Raw genomic sequence first — 22,002 nt, forward strand, 5'->3', positions numbered from 1 at the left:
AACTCACTGTACTTATTGAAAAACGCATAGTGAGGGTGATATAGGCATGGACGGTATGGAGATATTATGGTTTATCGAGTCTGCAAACGACTAGGACGGCAAATCAACGGCGTGATGTTATAGACTGTTGGCACGTTTATAAACATAAAAATTCATCGTGCAGTTAAAAATCACTGTAGTTATGTAATACATATAATACTTGGCTATATATGTATAATAGCGTATAAGGAATACTGCAGAGTCGGGCGCAGACTGCTGCAGCAGCTGCATCGAGCGTCCGAATATCATTATACCATTGTTCATACAATCGTGTTCGCGTAGAATATATTATAATATTTGTATACATACGCGCGTAATATCATAATATATTTTATTATTCCGTCATAGGACGGTCGTACGTCGTACCTTTATGTATAGGTATAACATAACATATAATATACCGCCGACGATGACCGCGGTCGACGGTATAAAAAACCGGTCGTGCGCATATCATAAATGCCGTGCCTACATTATATAGTACCAATATAATATTATATACTGAAATATTACATATTATTATACACGTATACCCACGTGACGGTTGACGCGGCGGGGCAAGTCGTCGTCCAGGTGCGCGTGCTCTAAACGGACCTGACGTTATCCTGGTCGGCCATCGGGGTCATCGCGGACGACTACACGGGGTCGCGCACGACCAATGGCTGACCGTTACCGGACACGATCGCGGGCACGTACGCGCGCGGCTGTCGTGCAAAGGTTCGGCGCGAGGCGACGCGGACGACGACAGTTCAAAAGCCTACACCGTGTCACTATACCGGCAAAGGGTTATATTATCCTTTTTTCAGATATTACTTGCGTGGATAGGTTTTATTATATTATCATCGCGCGTCATGGACAGTGCAAAACCTATATACATTCAAGCTGCAGCGATACGCTAGTCGATGGTTATTTTAAGTATGTATGCCTCTATATATCTCTGTCTATACCTATATACATACTTGTCTGTATCGTCCATTAAATCTATTTAAATTATTATATTTATTATGCGATGTCCATACCGGCTATAGTGCACCTATACATGCGTATACCACCGCCGATTATATTATATGCACCTACCTACATAATGATATGGCCTCAGTCAGCGTCTGATGAAATAATATGAACGACTACGCATATTATTATAAATATCTTTTATAAATAATATTATAATGTTTTGTACCTATATAGCATTCCATACACGCGTGATTAAGAATCTTTTTTCCCCTATATTATCGTTCTGTTCGTATATAGGCTCATTATTCATTAATATTACTCGAGTTACACGTGGAAATCATCAAAAATAAGTATAGAATTAATATATATATTATATAGCACAAATACAATATGCTTAGGTATAATATAATATAATATACAAAAATATGAAATGGTTTTACATTCCAATATCACTTTAACTATACCTACTATTCGAATGTTTTATTTTTGTTTTTATTTAACTTGTTTATGTGTTGATATATTTTTATATAGTTTTAGCCAGAAATAGCAGAGAAATAGGTTATATAAAATAAGTAAATAAATAGGTATACAAACGAAGCAAAATAAATTAGAAACTATATTCTTCCAGGAATTAGAAAATATAATGGTTTGTCCACGTTGTTATAATAGTAATAAATAATAATAGGTATAATACGATTTTTAAATTTTGATAAAATTAGATGTAGGTAATCTCATATATTTTTTATTACGGTTAGATTTAATATAGTTTCTTTTGATTAAATTTAAACACCATCGTGTTAAGACATAGGTACCTATAATAGGCTATTAACCCGAGCATCTTCTGCAATAACTCAATATAATATTATTTTAAACATAATAATCGTGCATAAATACCTAGGTAATTTCAAAAATGTTATTAAGTAAACCTGCAGGAATACAATATACGAAAAACGTTTAAATTAAAACATACGAATAAGAGATCGATAAATTGTTATTATTATATTATAGCCAATCGATTATGTTCATAATTTGTTTACCAGTATTCGGCGAATTATTTATTTTCATTACACATCCGTTATTATAGTAATTTACAAATTGATTTATAATTATACATTTATACAGAGCTTTAATTAATACATTATTATTTATTTAGCATTAATATGTATGATAATATTTTATGATATAAAATATGTGACAATGTATTCATTGTATGTACTAAAAAAATGTTTATTGATATAATAGTAGTATATATTAACTAAAATTTATTTTTATTTTTGATATAATATAGTATTTCATATAAATGTCTGTAATATATTTAAGCACGTAATGCGCGTCACACAAAGCCTAAACCTACATTGTATATATTAAATACTTAAGTCTTTTTGATACACCTATACCTATATATAAAATACCTAGTATATACATCATAATACCAATATCGTCATAATAATAAATGAATAAGTGATGTATGTATTTTCTATAATATGCTATATCAACTACAGGGATATTTCCCCTACATCATATCGGATATAATTCCATTTATAAAATTATTACAATCATGATTGGACACTTTTTTAATAACCTAACTCTATATACACTCAAGCACACTCGAGGATCATTACATTGTATTTTCAACACGAAATTCTACCCCCGTTGGAGATGAAAATTACGAAGCAATTATATTTCTGTTTACCCTTTCAATATCGACGAGGCAATCACAACTATATTCACCATAAAAAGTTGCGCCATCACCTATACTATATAGTCATTCTAGCCGAGAACAAAAAAAACAAAATATCGTATTAAACGGTAAGTCAATATAATGATCGATGTATATTTTATGATATTGATACCTACTGTAATTTCGTGACTTAGGTATATATTATAATACAATATTAGTGCATAAACGCTTAATAAACGATATTTTTGAAATACTTAGCTGAATTTATTGTGTATTTTCTATATAATATTACCTATATAGTATATATATATATATATATATATATATACTATAATCTATATAGATATAATTTTAATAAACACTTTACATTATAATTTGAGCCGCATTAAATTAAAATAATTATTATATATGGACAATAAATGTCTCTTAAATTTTATGCACAGCTGGACAGCGATACATTATATTTTGCCATTTTAAAACTTCGTTACAATTAAAACAATAACCTCTTTTCAACGTACCTACCTATATAGGTTATAAATTTATAATATATTATAATATATAGGTACGATATGCGTTATTCGTAAACCTACTATACGCTATATTATGTGCATGCGTAAATATTATATTTAGTCCGAACTTATAGACTATACCTATGCCTATACATTAATTATTATGTTTCGTGAGTTTAACTGTTTAAGTATAAAAGTTCGTTGGTGGCAGTAACAAGTATATAGGAACGCGTATATAAGTATACCTATATAGGTGAATATTAATATATTAATAGCTCCCACTGCTTCTCTTAAATACGTATTGTAATAATAATATGCGTATAACCTACCTATAAATCGCACGAATAAGAAGCAGTCCACTAGCGAGAGCTCTCGCCGTCGCACGAGATGTATATAAGTAATTGAGTAATTTAACATTATTACTTAATTGCACGGACAAAATCCGACGCGTAACCTTTTGACGTGCCTGATAAATTACGCCACTAGTATATACCCACTATTTATTATATTTAATATACCTATATAATGTGTATATATATATATATATAATTTGTATATAAAGGTACGAGCAGCGTATTGTTGTTGTTGTTTTGAGACGCGTCGTCGTCGATGAGGGCGGGGAAAAATCATATAAAAACGATATCACCTAAACCTATTTATTCCTCTTTACGCCTTCATATGAGTATATACAGAACCACGGGGGGCTGCACGTGGAGATGACGATGGGGAGTAGACGGTGGCTTGTTGGTTGCAGGGGATGCGAACAGGCGGAGTGGACCAAAGTCGTTTTCCTCGGTACATATATATATATATATTATATATGTATACATATTGTGCGTTTACACCACCGTCTTACGAGAAAACTTTTACCCGTTCCCGCTTCTGTTCATCGCCACCACCCGCGACAGCACCGACTCCGGCGCCGCGTATATAACCCGTGGTATACACGCGGCTTTGCTATATATATTTTAGACGAAGGACGTGACGCCCGTCGGCCGGAAAAGTCCGAAAAATAAATCGAACACGCCCGGAAAGGGTCCGAAAAGTAAATTGAACACGGCGTATATACATAATATCATATATTATACATATATATACCGGGTGATCCGTTTAACGCCAGACATTCAATATTACAAAAACTATTTTAACATTTTGAAAATATATTTCACTTAACATGATTTTAAGTTGTTAATAAACAACATTTTTTTAAAGAAAATTATGTGCTTTATTATTTTTTTTTAAAGACAACATGAATTTTTAATTAGGTACCTATTTATTCCAAAGCAGAAAACTTTTGGAGTATATGTACCTGCATCGATAGATATATGATATAAATCGAATTTGTAACGAGAATAAGTTTATGAATAAGTTTAACGGGTGAACCTATATATTATTAAGTATATTTAAATTTTGAATGAGCAGCGAGTGGAACCATACGCGTTCGCACAGGGGGTGCCGGGATGTCCTGGGCACCCCCGGACCCTTCACCAAAAACGACAAGGGCCCTAATTATTAATTAAGTGTAAATTAAATTAATGAAATTATTGAAGATTTCAAAAATGTTGTCCCATTTTAACGTCGATTATCATTATATAAAATTGTATATCTTTAGGTATATTTTTACGTAATATTTATTAGAATGAATAATATAATAAAACAAATATTTTTAGTGCATTTGATATCTTTAAAACATTTGTCTGTATCTATAATTGTTTTTAAAATTATTGTGGGCCCTAATTTTTAGTGTATGGTATACCCCCGGGACCAAAAGTCTGCGCACGCCTATGAATGGAATGCATGGTATATGTACATATATATATATATCTATATATCTATATATGTGCCCTGCAATATGTTGATCCATAGTCCATACTACTATTACTACTCCACTCATACAATCTTGAATTCCCTATACTTAGGTTTAACTTAATATAGATTATTAGTAATAGTTGAAATTTGATTTTTTTTTTTTTATAGATTGCGATTTACTCAGAATAATTATTCTGCTTCGGAATATGAAACTAGAAATATAATATATAGGCATTGCATGTCACATTGAAAAAAGTAAAAACTTAGAAATAATGACGATAAAAAATAGTACAACCAAAATTTTTTTTTCCAAAAATGTCGTTTTGTGACTACACAAAATCATGCGAAATAAATATTTTCAAAAAACGTTGTGATTACTAAAATAATGATGACAATGCATGTCTCGCGTTAAACGGATCACCCCGTATATAATATAATATACCTATATAATATTGTATAATACGCGAGGGCGGAACGATAGGGTCGTGTACATACATTACATCCATACATTGCACAGAGCGACGGTGCGGTAGGGGAGGCGGGGAAAAAAAAGCGTAAAAAAACACACGTCGCGCGGAACAGTGTTGGTCGCTGCCGCCGACGCCGCGCGTAGTATCGATTGGCCGGTGTCCATTCGCTGGTCCGGCACGCCGCGACCCGCCACTGCGCAACTCGCCAACCCCCACCCACTGCGGCGACGGCAGTACCCACCGAGAGCTGGCCGGCCAAAGTCACGGCCCACCCGCCCACCCGCCCAACCGCTCGCGCGCGGAACGCACACACACCCGCGGGTGTGTCCGACGCGCGTTTATGACGATAATAATAATAATAATAATAATAAATTAGTGCAGGCCGCGCGTAGATCGTAATGACGAGGATTAGCCGCCGCCGCCACCGGTAATTGGTCCGTTTATAATTAATTTTGTACATCTCGAGGAGCTTATATATATATACCTACCATATTATAATATGCTATGTTTATATATATATATATAAAGGTTTATCGTATATTATGTATATACGTTGCAGTGATTTATGATAAATATAGATATATATATAATATATACATTGCGAATAATGCGATGAGCGGCCCCATTATATAAGACGTATACCGGCTAATTGTTATAATATGACGGAAGGTGGTGCGCGGGTATAAACGGAGCATTTAACTTAAAAGTACCTTTACTTTTTACTTTTTAGTAATTTTTTTTAATTATTTATATTTACGCTATTATATTGTCAGCGCTATCTGCAGCAGCTAGTATACTTATAGAAAAAACAACATTATTTATCCTTTGTGTACCTATATAGTACGTATATATAGTTATATTATATATTGTTACTATATTTACTTATACTAGGTATATATAGGTACAATAATAAAAAATATTATTGTATTCTTACTTAGGTATCAATATTTGTATATATTATTATTTATATATGTAGGTATACATAAATAGGTATATATATATAAGACGTATTTATGTAGGTACCTGTTTATTATTATGTTGTGTAAACTATCCACTATAATATTAAAAATATAGAAATTATCAATTCAGTATAGGTATAGTAATGCTTATAGTTCATTAGTTGTAACTTATAAGCCATTTTTAACACTTTTCTTAAGTTTGGTTTCACGTCTGTCTGTGATCAAATCTTGCGCGCTCGATTTGAGGCACTTTTTGAAGATGAAAAATTCTGAAAATTGGTATAGACCTTGGTCTTGGATGACAATACAATAATCCGTTGTCATTTTGGGACATGGACCAAAAAAAAAAAAAAGGATTGTCCCCACGACGTCGCCGTAATATCTCTCGCAGATATTGAACTTTCTCTCTTCCCCAAAAATAACCGCAACCTCTTACGAAGCAAGTATAGGCGTGTCCTATCCATTATTATAATATCTATGGTAACAACGGTAATTATTACCAAATAACATTATACCGGTATTCTGATATAGGTACCGAAAACACCGGATACCGATATTCTTTAAACACTACAGTCAGCAGTGAAAATAAGAGCAACAGACTGTTCGTAACTTCATGTTCTTAATTATTTACTTTCAACTAAAAAGTAGAAAATAAAAAATAAAAAAAAAATTTTTAAAAACACACTTTTCCATAAAAACATTTAAAAAAAAATTTTAAAAATTGCACTAAAAAGACAAAAATAATTCTCTGTACTTAAAAATAATGAAAAATTTATTGATGAAAAATTTAAAAGTGTGTGGTGCATCATACAAAACATTAAAAGCCGAGCTAAGTCTCACATACACTTCTTTGTTCAATCCTGTTTATAAGATAGTGACTGGCAGTATATGTCAAGTATAAGAGCAAAATAATGAAAAATTTACTGATGAAAAATTTAAAAGCCAAGGAAAGTCTCACATACACTTCTTTGTTCAATCATGTTTATAAGATAGTGACTGGGAATATATGTCAAGTGTATGAGCACCACACACTTTTAAATTTTTCATCAATAAATTTTTCATTATTTTTAAGTACAGAGAATTATTTTTGTCTTTTTAGTGCAATTTTTAAAATTTTTTTTTAAATGTTTTTATGGAAAAGTGTGTTTTTAAAAATTTTTTTTTTTATTTTTTATTATATCTTGTACTGCACATGACAATATAATGACTTTATATTATTAAATGGAAAACTCTATATTAAATATTTGTAATATTACATTATTATTATTATTTATATTATTTTTTTAAATATTTATAGTGGGCTGTATGATGTTACTTAATATTCTGTAAGCTAAATCCATCATAGGTAATCAAAAAAGTCAAGATAACTGTTCGTCATTAAATTGCCTTTTAACTTTTAACTTATATTAAATATTAATTCACCCTGCAATGGCCTAAGATGCCGCGGGTTAACTAATAATAAAAAAAAATATATATATATTAATCATTTAGAATTGAGATATATAATAGTAATATAATTATTATACAAATAGGTACATTATATAGCAACTATATTATATCATGTGGTCTGTATGCAAATATAAATGGAATATTGAAAATATTATCACTAAAATACAAATCAAGATACTACAAAATACTAAAGTACAAATAAAGTGGTACTTTAAAAAATATTTTATCATCATACCTAATATTTGAATATTAAACATTACAATTTTACATAAAAGCAGCTCTAGAGTTATATTTTTAGATAGCTTATATTATAGGTATATAAACTAGTACCACAATATATTTTTACCAGATAATTTTGTTTTTTATTTGAGATGAACTATACAACACTACATTAATTTCTCTTCAATTTTAGTTATTCGTCGAACTTGTTTCGTATTCAATTTAATATTTATATTATGCTTTTATTTACTTGATTTAATTATATATGGTTCAGCAAAACTTGTTATTAAATGCTTTTAATCGTAAAAATTAAAAGGGATTGTTCTAAAACATTTAAAACTTTTCATATACAGATATATTATTAGGTATTATAGCACGTATTTAAGACTCTTTATTGTATAGTAGTATAGGTATAGATGGTATAGTACTATTACCTAGCATATAAGACATAATAATTTTGAATCATAATATATATATATATACCAATACACACGAGTTTAATTTATTTTATGTGATATAATGAATGCGTCTTTTTAAGCCGGTAAATATAGTTCTTAGGCCATTTTTAATCAGCTTAATAACTGAATACTTACCTTTAATTTCTGTATAATTAATTATTTATATCTATATATACAATTACTATAAACATTCTTTCACTACTTCAAATCCTCAACGAAGAAAACACTGCTGGAGCAACCCATTTATTTTTCCATATACAACAAATATAATCTATAAACCTCAAATTTTAAATTTTCTCAAAACATGTTATAATAATGTGTATAAGAAAATAATAATGTATATTAATATTTGTTTTCATTAAATGTTTGTAAACTAAAAACTTTTGTAATTGAAGCCTTTTAACAAACATAAAAAAAAATTACAATGTACCTAACCTAACCTATTAAATGGTTTGAACTGAATTTCTATATTTACGAATAATTAATAAATATAGTTTGTATTGTCGCTTTATTGCATATAGAATATAAAATATTTATATCATACCTAATAGTATAACCTAGCTATATATAGAAATCCATCAAGTTTATTATAATATATATGTATATACCATTGGATCATTTGATGGATTATAATATGTCGCATTATAATATTATAATATTTTTACTATTTACATATTATACGCGGTGTACCTATCTATTATAATATATGGCTATCACACGAAATATGTATAATATATTATATATAGGTTACGTTATACCTGCCTGATATAATATATCCATGAATTTTTTGCATTTCATTATTTTGTGGACTGATTTATTTTTTTATTCAATTAAATTTTTATTTATTGAATTTTTGTGTACAATTTTTCACACAATATATAGCCATAAAGGTACTGAACGGACCAAAATAAATTTTCTAATCTACGAGTACCTATATATAATATTAGGCGGCATATCAATATTATATGACAGTTCATGTTTGATTATTCTTATTCTTCTTTCAACGTGTTTAATAACAATTTTTTTTTACAGTACTAAATTTACTACACTATAGTGCAATAATGCTTTATGTATTATATAGGTATCTAATTCTATGTTTTGTATTACAGACTCGGATATATAAACATAGGTACGCACAAATGCACAATATAATATCAAAAATATTGGGTTGTTGCGGCGTAATAGTGCGTATTTCAATCTCTTACCTTCGAAACAATATACTGAAGTAGGTATAGTAATAATTGTATTTGGAATATAATATGATAATAGTGCACTCTATGTATATAACTTGTAAGTATACTATCATGGTACAGCGCATATATAAACGACATCGCGCACAAAATCTCTCTATTCTCACATTATATAATAATATATACATATAATATACAGCTTTTAGTGTGCGTTTAAAAATACCCATTTATAATTCGCAATCCTTATGCATTATTCAGGATTTTTCCTATAAAAACAAACCCCACAATGCACCTAACTATACCCTGATTATACCAGCAGCAGCAGCAGTAAATATGGAGTCCCGTCGATGTTCTTTCACGGGGGAGGGAAACCACCCCCAGAAAAAAACGAGCATAGAAAAATTGGCACTGACCAACAACATGGCTGCAGTGGGGATTAGGACCCTATTGGCTGTTTCGGCGGACGGGACCCTCTCTAATGACCCATCACCCTCGCAACTTTTATACATACATGCGCCCGCCGCCGTTATGTATATAATACTCTGGAAAATGCCGAAAAACGAAAATAACAACAATAATAATAATAGTAATAATAATAAAGATACAGCAGTTATAATAATAGAAGCAGTATTGTTATGTTTGTCGGCAGAACAAAATACGGGAACAGAACATAATATATTATATACGTTATATACATTTTATAATGTACCCAATTCATGTATACGGACATTATATATTATAAGGAATCAAATCGTTTTTCAGCCCCGTGCAGTATATATATAATAATGTATATATTATATATATTATAATCTGTATAAAGTACAATGCGTATAATGTATATAACATGTAATTGAACAAACGACTTATGTGTTGTATACAGAAGAATATCGGAGTGGAGTTAAAAACGTATAGGCACGTATTATTATTATACCTAGCCATATCTCATACGCACAGCACCGAATATAATACCTAATATAGTTACGAATTATACGGCACGTCATATTTTAATAATATTATATATATATATATATAAAAAACTCGTGTGGGAAAAAAATAAAATATAAAACGACAGTAAAATAATAAAAGAAAAAAAAAGACGCTTCTACGCGCGTGTATATTTTATAGGTATATGCGGTATATACCGTCGTCACCGTAAATTCGCCGCCGATGTTATTGCTTTAAAAACGGCGCGGGGGACGGGGCGACGAGTAGTTGCGGTTTTTATTTTTGTTTCCAATTCGTTTACTTGATGCTGCAGCAGCGGGCTGCTGCCCTTCGAGGAAACGACTGGCTGCGTATATATATACGGTTCGATGGTAAATATGTTTACAAGCAAGCGAGCGGACGAGAGGAGACGGCTGATCAGGCGGCGCGGCGGGTGGAAAAGCTTCCGGAAAATTGTTTCGGCTGTTTAAGTATACATGTAGGGCACGATATATGCACACACACACACACTCACGCAGGCCCCGGTAAGTGTGGAGTTGGCAGCTCTTAACGTGCCAAACTCGTTCAACATAAATTATTATTCAAGTTTCGCATATGTATGTATATATATATCGTATGTGCTGCATCGGGTGTGTGTGTGTGTGTGTGTGGTTTTCCCGGCGAAAACTACGCGCGCGACTTGCGCTCCGTCTGCGGTCGCGCGCTAGTTTTCCTCCGGTGTTTATTATAATATATATAATAGTTGTACGTCCGAAAATATTCCAGCAACTCTGTAGCAGCACGACGACCACCGAGGGTGCTAGCAGACCGCCAGCCCATGTATAATAATATATATGGCGTTAACGCGATATTTTATATCGAGTGCAAAATCACATCGTTCAGCACAGCAGTGCATATTTGACTAAGTCTAAAATTGTAATAAATGTAATTTATATACCGCGGTATGCGAGCATAAGGTAATAACGCACGCGCTCACATCACTATTACAACTTAACGTCGTCGCCATCTATTTTTGATTTGTCAGTAGGTACTTTCCGACGAAACGTAAAAAACGCAAAATGAAATGGCAGGTATACCTAACCTACATAATAATAAGTAACTTCGGTGTTGGTTCTAATAATCTTAATGGACTTTGCTGAGCAAACTGAATTTAATGCAAAATCGTTTTGTGGTGTGCCGATTATTATTATTGTTTGTAATTATTGTTTTCAAATATATAGACACCCGCCGTATCGGGCTCAATTCCTGTTTTAGAAATGTTTATATATACATTACAGACTACAAAATTGCAAACCATCAATTATATCCAATAGGTAATTGATAAAATTAATCACTCGTCTTTTATAATATAAAATATATTATATTATATTTATCTATATTCTATACAAACATACATATATTTTCATACCATAGGTACGCGTGTGCAAGAGAGTCATTATTAATATATGACATAGCCAATACTATATTTTAACTAATGTTCTCTATAATAAAAGTGTTAACAATGTTTTTACCAATGAATCGTGTGTAAGAAAAATCCTTAACTTTTATCTAAAGTAACGTCCAACAAACGGTTTGAATTTATTTAGTTTTATAAACTGCAAATACTATGTTTAGGTACCTATGGTTGTTTTTCTTTGACCTTCTTTTGACATTATCCTGTGTACACAGAATATGTTTGGCTTCTAATACGTTTTATTCGCCTATTTTCCCTTTGTATTTATTTTGGAATACCTAACCGATAAACGATAGGGCAAATATTATTTGCGTCAATAATGATGACAATATTATGCAGTGCATTCAAATTGTACATATAACATAATCAATATTATATTGAAATGACTGAAAAGTATAATTTTGAAATTACCAATAATATTGTTTTTTTATTGTTTTAATTTATAGTGTGTAATATATATAATATTATGATATTATAATATATGCTCGTATTTATAACTTACTTATTTGTTATGTATTATTAATAAATCATGTTTAGAACAAAACTATAAAATTCAACATATTTTTAAAAATACTTTCTGCAAGTATCCAAAATGTATATTATATAAGTATGATACTGATGTATAATAAGTAATTAAACTGTACAATTACTAATTAATAAATACTACTATTAAAACACCGAAAATAATACATAGTAGTCAATAGTCATAGTACCTAATATATTATACAATGATCGAAAAATGGAAAAAGTAATAACTATGAAATATTTAAAAATTAAAATTGAATAATGGTGAATGAAATAATGAAACCTATGTATACTATAGCTATTATGTATCTGATTTGTTTATTTATTAATAGTATTTTTCATTAATTGCATTTAATTTTTATAAATCCATTTAAAATGAAAATTATGTACGATTGATAATATTAGTTAATATTTTTATTCACTGTGTAAAAAATATACTATCTCACCATTAAATCAAAAACAGACAAATATAAATTTTATATAGTTTAACTATTTTCTATTATTTTATCTTAAATTTCAAACTATTTTTTTAAATGAATATATTTTATGTTATGAGTGTTATGACAGATAATATTTTCTCTATATTATAGGGTTTTAAAAATATAAAGTTTATATGAGTTTTTTTCAATGTTAAGCCATTGATTGGAAAATCACGGATTCACGGGGAAACGGTATTATTTTATCGTTAAACAGCAATACCTCAGTGATCAGTAATTGTCGAGTTTTATATTCTTATAAATTATTACTCAATGATAACAATATGTCTGACCATTCAATTGGAGCCGTCTTGAAAATTATCCGCATTAACCTACTTACCTACATCGACTATGTTTTCAGCAGGTATACGCGGTAATCAGTGGCGCGTAAACAAAACTAGGAACTATCGGAAGGATTTCGACGGCATTCATAATTCAACTTTTATGTGAGTATTGTTTTAACGCTATCCATTTTAAACTTTTAAATGCTAATTATAATAAAAACACAACATTCTGATAAATTGAATAATTGATTAACTGCATAGTAGGTATATGAAACAATACTATATAAGACATAATTATTATATACAATATATCTGTATTCTGTTCAATATAATATATTATAATAGTAATCCAGTTTAGTAAGAAAAACATTGGACCCACAATTATTCAAGAACTTAATGTAAATTACAGTTTGTTTTAACTTTTATTATTTGATAGGTAATGGGTAAATAATCGTACAATATTAGATCCTATAGAGGAACCATAAGTGGAAACAGAATAGCAGTATGGCGATCATACTTTAACATATTATAGGTAGGTTTACCTTCTATTTCAATTTATTTACTATAATAATTATACATTTATCCCTATAAGTACATAATATATATTACAGTGTATATTAAAATATCTGCATTTTAATAATATTATAGTATCGAAATGAAATAATATTAAAATAGCACTCACTAGAATCGCGTGTACTTCCTTATCGTTGTCGCATCCTGCGCTGGCACTTCCTCGTTCCCGAACTAGTTTTGTGCGTTGTACACTGCACGCATAGAAGTATATAATTCGAATATATGCATACGAACGCGACCGACGACCGACTATAATAATACTACCGCATACAAACAGGTCTTACGCACCGCGTACCTGGATTAACCCTTCCTCTAAAAAATTCACTTCCCCAAACATAGTGGGTTTTATTTTATTTTATTTTATTTTTTTCAAACCTACTGACACATCTGTGCTGCACAACACAAAAGGTACCTTTTTTATTCTCATGTGTGTCAAAACCCCTTCCCCCCGCACACCGGTTGGCCTTTAAAATTTCGAACATTAACCCTTTATATATAATATATCTACGGTCCCCCGGTATTCCACGTTTGTTCGACGATGATGTTATGTAAAAAACGGTTGTTGTGTGCGTGTATGTGCGCTCTTTCTCATTTTAAACAGCTACCTGACGGATTCCAACCCTAACACAATGCAACGCAGCGGTTTCCTGTTCGGAAAGAATCGTATTTTATTAACGCACAATAACTGGCACGTTAAGTGTACAGTTCTTTTTTTTATTTAACACAATATATAATATATGTATAACCATACAAATATGTATCCGTGGTATATGCATATCGCAGAACCGTCGTGTTTGTCGGCAAAAGTAAAAAAAATAAAAAACAGAAATACCATTCCATAATATTATTAGGTATGTACCTACAACTATTATATTGGTAGAGTATAAAATTATTATTCAAAATTTATCAATGCCGTCCAATATACCCATATACGGTTTTAACCTTGCAGAATTTATAGGCAGATTATATAGGTAACCTCGACTATGTATACCCTAATCGTGGCCAAGTAATATACTATATTATTAAATTATTATTATTTTTGATAAAATACGTGTGAGTGAATGGTCCACACATGTTTTTCATATATGAAGCTGTTAATTTATCAAACTACCTACATAGTATAATAATATAATGTTTCATTGCGAAAAACACGCGACTGCACGTATGCGATATGCCGTATTGTCGTTTGTCGTTTGTTGTTCTCCAGGTATATATAGTACATTTCTCAAAAGTCCAACCTCGTTTATGCTTAATATGAACAAAATATTATATAGGTACTTGTTATGTATATATACATTTTAGATTCTGAGTGGAACGAAAAATATATTGATTTTACAATGATGTGTGAATGTTTTTTTTTTCTGGCCAATGTACACTATAAGTAGTCGAATAATGCTTCAATTTTCAACTTGAGTATCTATTTTGGTGGAAAGTGAATCTAGTTGATACATTTGGAAGGTCAAAATTAAAAATGTTTTCCCTGGGTACCTCCTTGAAACTTTTAAAATATGTAATTATAATTATTTTTTTTATACACACAATGACATTTTCAAATGCAATTTTTCCAGCAAAAATTAATTTTACCTACTTAAATACTGATGCATAAATGCATAATAGTAAAATTAATTATCTTAATCACAATAATATCATAAAATATACTTAGTAATATTATTATAGGATGACCGCGGTCTTCGCTCAGAATCGTTTTTGTATACAATGATTTTATACAATTTAATTCAAATCTAACAAATCACTTGCTGGATTTTTTTTTTTTATTTAAGTTTATAAAAGTATTTAAAATTTATTTTAAATAATTATACTGATTTAATGTTTAATAGAAGATACTAGATACTAAAAATAAAACCTCAACTATATAATATCTAATATAGATAATGAATTCTATTGAGATTTCAGATTTTTTGTTGACTTCGTCTCCACTCAATTTAAAAACTATTTAATCTTCTTACATCACTTATATTCTTATATACATTTTTTTTTATAAATACTTGTTTTATAACTTACCAACATGACCATGATAATATGAGCTTCCATAGACAAGTAAGTATATTTATAAGTTTGTGTTGAAGTATACTTATTGTATAATACAAGAAAATATATATTTAATTCCTCATTTAAAATACATATTAATATATTATAAGTATTTTTAAAAACATTTTAAAAACTACTGATAAATAATATAATATAATTATATATATATATAAAATTGTTGTCGTTTTATATAAGTTGTTTATAGAAATAATAGATACTATGTATTGAACACGTGCATAAATAATAAATCACAATTCACAATGCACTTATATTATATAAAATTAAAATTTTAAGATTTCCTCTTCAGTGTAAAAAAATGTGTTATTTGGTATTTTGGTGTTTATATTTTAGTGTAAGTACTTATATTAAATAATGTATATATCTACAAAAGCGCTATAATATGCGATGGTCTTGTAGTTATATTAATCTTTTACTCAAATAAATATAACAAAAACATAATTATAATAAAACTATTGTTTTACTCGCGTAGGTACATAATATAATATACTATAGCTGCAGCGTATAACCAAACGAAAACAAAATGCGAATTATTATTATAATATTTTATAATAGAGTATAGAAGGCGGGTGGAGGTGAACCTGGGGCTGCTATATACATTATATTATTATTATATTATGTTATTATAATGCTTTATTCCGGACCCTTTCTCGGCGGACGAGCGCCGATATATATACATATACCATATGTACATATATAATATTATATATACATAAATACACATATATAACACGTGATAGCACTGCATCCTAAAATAATATAATATATATTATATATATATATAACGCGAAAAAACATACGTCATGACGACGTATACACAGGTTTTGGCGGACCGGGGGTGTCTATATATTATAATACAACCATATGTATATACCTATACACGGGGCGCGTTTAAAGGAATTTCTTTCGCAAACGTTTACACACACGCACATATTATGTATACACAAGGAGATCCAAAACAAACAAAAACATTCTTGTGGACATACGCTGGAGAGCATCGTTTCATGTTATATATGTATACACGTAGGAATCGTCGGTCGTAGTCGTAGGCGCGTTGCACTGTATATATATATATATTATACCTAGGTATACGGACTTCAGATAGGGGTCGCTACCACATTAGGCGGCGGCAGCGGAGGGTGCTCCAATTTCACCACGACCGCCTCGTAATGTTTGATAAACACGATCCTTATACGGCCGACGGGAAACGGTTTATTATAAAAGCACACACTGCTTATACGACGACGACGTCGCCGCCGCCGCCGCCTTACGATATATTATTATCGTACGTATAATATAATAGGTATAGAAAAAGCGACCGGAAAGTTTCAAGACGTGTACATACCTATATAATATTATATAGGTAATACAATAATAATAATAGTATATATATACACATTGGTATATGTGTGCGTACAGCATATGTATATCTTATTATAAATATATATATATATATACATAGTATTGTTATATTTTGTACATATAATATATGCGCGCATAGGTACCTATGTATTGTGATATATTGTTCGATTCCAGGAAATAAATCATTATAATATACCTACGTATTATACGTCATATACTGCAGCAGTGTGCTGAGTAAAACCGATTGCCATCATCGTCATGTATACGATTCGCGTAGGTATAATATATAAAATTATATAATAATATTATGTATATACATATTACACATATATAATGTATTGTAATCCTGCACAAGGCACATGGTACCTATGTTGGGTTTCATTTCGTTTTTAATTCTAAATCCCATAATATGGATCTGTATCTATATACCATAATATGATATGTAATCAATTTTATACTTTTCGAGATTCAATCGTATATAGTTTTTCTATAAGTACGTTATTTTATCAATATTATATCATAAAATTATTGATTATAAATGTTACTAACGTATATTGTTATGTCGGACGTTTATTTTATTTTTTTAAAGCGTAAACACACAATATAACATTGTTATTAGGTTATTATTGTATACACGGACACAAAGCGTATATATGCTTCCGTCACAAATAATACTATTACCTATTCTATATAGATATAATTATCATATTATTAAAGTTGTAATTGTTAATAATACTAAAAACGATTTTAATTTTAAAAAAGGTGGTGAATGGATTTCAACCATCAATAAATAAATATTGTGTATTTTAACGGGTTTTTTTTTTTTTTAGCTCTTACTATAAGCTTCAAATACCACCACGCGCCACTGTTATATCGACATAATATTATAATTAAAGGGAATGTAGATAAGCCATTCAATTCCATGTAACATTATATTATTATATATATATAGGTGATAATTAACACGGATTAACCAAAACCGTGAAAAAAATCATGATATTCTAGTACAAAATTCTTTTCGAAACAAGAAACAGCTGCTGTGCGTTAAGTTATTTTTAAATTAATATTTTCAAACAATGATAACAATGGTACAGATAAAAAAGAAAACAATTTTAAGAATTTATGAATAAAAATATTTGATATGCTTTAAAAAATGTCAATAAAGGAACAACATAAAACTGTTTGACACAGAAAAAACTCGGCAAAATGAAATTATCTCCAAGTTATGTATATATAATAAGAATGCAAAATAAAAAATGGTTTAAAAGATCATAGTTTTTTTTTATTTATTCGTGTTTATCATTTTACATTTTTAGCGGTTGTTCTCGGAGTGTTTACATTATACCAATATTTATTTTAGCAAGAATGTATTAAATGAAAATATCTGCGTTGAAAAAAACAGAATCAAAAACAAACAATATTTTAGTGGTGCGTAATGCGTATATCTATTTACGATATTTACGAAATAATCAAAGCGTACAAGTACATAAATTATTACTATTAAATTAAATGTTGTTTTTACTTTGGCATCTATTGATGCTAACTAAATGTATGTTGATAATTTTATAATTGTTTATACAGGTAAATATATAATATTCACATAAAAATAGATTATAAAATGAATGTAAATGTATGTACCTAGAAAGCTCATATAATATACACAGTATACTATAAGTAGTAGTCGCAGTAAGATGTATAATTAAAACGTACATCAAACATAATATAGATTTATAGTAAAACCATGTAAATTTAGTAAACTAAATTGTAAATGATGATAAAATGTATTATTTAATTATGTCGTATAATGCAGTCGTGGAACAGTATAAACAGTAGGAAAATATGTATAATTCATCCAACCAAAGGCGCATAATGTGCACTTTGTTCCTGCAGCAGTATCCAGTGCGAGCGTCTATTCAATAATATTGAGCATGTAATTTTTCCGCTTGGCGGCGGTGGTAATAGTATATTCTGCAGGTATATATAGCTCTAAAGAGAAAATTGAAAAATATATTCCTTTTTCTTCCTGTATATTTTTTCTTTTGGTTTTTTTTTCTGCTAAAGAAGATTTTTCTATACGTTTTTCCGCCAGAGTACCTATCTTTAACCGTATAATCCGGCCCAGAGAAAATGAAACTCGGGACCGAAATGTATAAAACTCGACTGCGGACGTGGCGGGGTGGATGCAACGAGGAGACGGGTGAGTAGGGGCTTGTCCGACGTGGATAATAAGAAAAAAAAAGCACGAGCAGAGGGGAAAAAAAGCTCAAAGGCTGTTGCCGCTACGACGACGACGACGACGGAGGGGAGCGCGTGTGCATGTGGACATCCAATTTAGTTCGGATCAAAAAGTCGAGGGAAACGGCGGCGCGGGTCTCTCGGCCCCCACCACCCACCCCTCGCCACAGCCGTCGTCGGTCCGGGGCTTTTGACTGGTCGAAAATAAAGTCTCCCGGCGCATTGCGGAGGAAATATATGGGGCTATTTCCAGACCCGCGTGACATTCAACCATCCGTATAAATACGTTCTTTCGTCCCTCCACGCCGCCAACGCCTCCGCCACCGTTCACGTTCCTTTTTGCCTTATACGTATATATATATATACAGTATATAATGTAATGTGTATGCATGTATATGTACGTGTGTATATATATATATATATATATATATAATATTTACTACCACCACACCCTGTGTAGTATATGCGACCGTTTTTCTTCTCTCCGCTCCCGGCGCGGCGGCTTACGCGATACTTTCGCTCGAATACCGTTGGAAATATGGAAATCGTTTAGTTGACCAGAAAATTCGTTTTCCTGATATACGCGGTGGCGGTGGCGGCGGTGGGTAAAAACATTAAACGAAATTATTTTTATGCGGTAAAAGCGCAACGACTGAGCGACGGCACGCTCGGTGGGGATGGTATAAATGTATAATAATATCATACCTACGTCAAAACGTTTTGCTATTTTTTTATTCCTTTCCGCATATCATTATTACTACATAATGTATAGTATAATATGCATATATAATAATATACAATATAATAGCCTCACGTATTGCATCTTTCCCCCCAATATATCAGGCACGTCGCGTACCTGCGTTTGCGGACGCGTATAGGCTCAATTAGGTGTATGTATAGGAGGGGCTAAGCCTTTCAAATATATATTGGATAATATATATGTCACGAAAAATGTTTTTAAAATGAGGCACAAAATTGGCTAAGAACGCTTCTCACAAATCGAGTGTATGCTGCGAGACTGTTTCTCAAATTTTGCAAATGTTTACATTTTGTGTACGCCATTCAAGGAGTGATGTCCTATGGCGATATCAACTTCTTTTTTTCAACCTTTTTTACTTTAAAATATTAAGATGATTTCGAACTTATTAATCTAAATAATTTTAAATGTTGTCCTTATGTAGAAAGTTGTAGAGAAAATGTCCACACAGATTATTAAGAAAAATCCCCCCCCCCCCCCCCAAAAAAAAAAAAAGTTGGTCCTAGTCGTGTCTATGGCTGTGGTGTATAATATTATAGATACATACGTCTATAACTGGATACAAGAAACTGCCGTGCTCAAATCGCTGCACGGTCGCCGGCGATTATTCATGCCCGGGAAACGCCCACCCGTACTAAACTTACTTGGTTAGGAATGATGTATATAGGTATACTTACCCACTAGCATTATGTAGGTATATATAGTTACCTACTTATATATATATATATCTACTCTACGTGTGGGTCAGGCCGAGATTTGTGCGAACGAACATAGGGACCGGGAAACGACTGCTGCGGGAGCAGCAGCGGTATATACTTTATACATGTATATACTATATATATATATATATATATGTACCTACTTACGTGTACATAAAGGCAACAAACTTCGCGTGGGGATATGAAGTGGTAATCGTTTAGGAGGGTCATCCATCATCGCCGGGTCCGCCACGGTCGGCTCGTAAATATATCTATAGGTATATACGTGTGTATATATATATATATTATACCACGGTTATTATTAATGGACGCGGGCGTTGGGTTGAAGGTGAGCGGAGGCGGGGCGGTGGTCTGTGTGACGGGTCGGTCCGGCGGCGGGGTGCACTGCGCACGTTGTCCGTTTAGTTAAAAGCCGCCCGCGGTTCCCGTGCGACACGGCCAACTTTGCACAGCCCGGTCCGCTGCACGATGCGCACCGAGCAGGGTTTCTTCACTTTTCGACATGGCGATTTTGAAAGCTGCACCGGCCGGGGTAGTGAGGCTTCGCCACCGCGTTTGAATTTATAATGCGTACACAGTACACACACACACCACGCCGGCCAGGAGCAGACCGTCAGAAACCCTTAACTTAGATAAACCTTCCGCCGCCGCCTAACTACTCGTATATTATATACCTATATAGAGAACCGTTGTGTGTGGCTGCTCTGTCAGTCCCTTTTCCCTCACGGGAATATAATACGTTAAATTTTGACAAAACGTTTCGCTCCGATCTGCATCACCGTGCACGGCGGACGCGTATACACTGTATATATTATTATATAATTATAATAGATTAAGTATATGCATTAATACCCGCATCGTTATAATATCAC

The 22,002-nt window shown here is 31.4% G+C and overlaps 1 long non-coding RNA gene across 4 annotated transcripts in view; it reads right to left on the bottom strand.

Moving 5' to 3' along the window:
• Window positions 1–14,234, bottom strand: part of LOC132938678 (uncharacterized) — an 82,078-nt gene extending 67,844 nt beyond the window's left edge. For all 4 annotated transcript variants that reach the window (XR_009663936.1, XR_009663934.1, XR_009663935.1 and 1 more), the window contains exon 1: window positions 14,100–14,234. This is a non-coding gene — a long non-coding RNA (uncharacterized LOC132938678). The remainder of the gene's footprint in view (window positions 1–14,099) is intronic.
• Window positions 14,235–22,002: the final 7,768 nt, after the last annotated feature.

This window comes from Metopolophium dirhodum, chromosome 2 (genome assembly GCF_019925205.1).
Source record: "Metopolophium dirhodum isolate CAU chromosome 2, ASM1992520v1, whole genome shotgun sequence".
Classification (NCBI taxonomy): Eukaryota; Metazoa; Arthropoda; class Insecta; order Hemiptera; family Aphididae; genus Metopolophium; species Metopolophium dirhodum.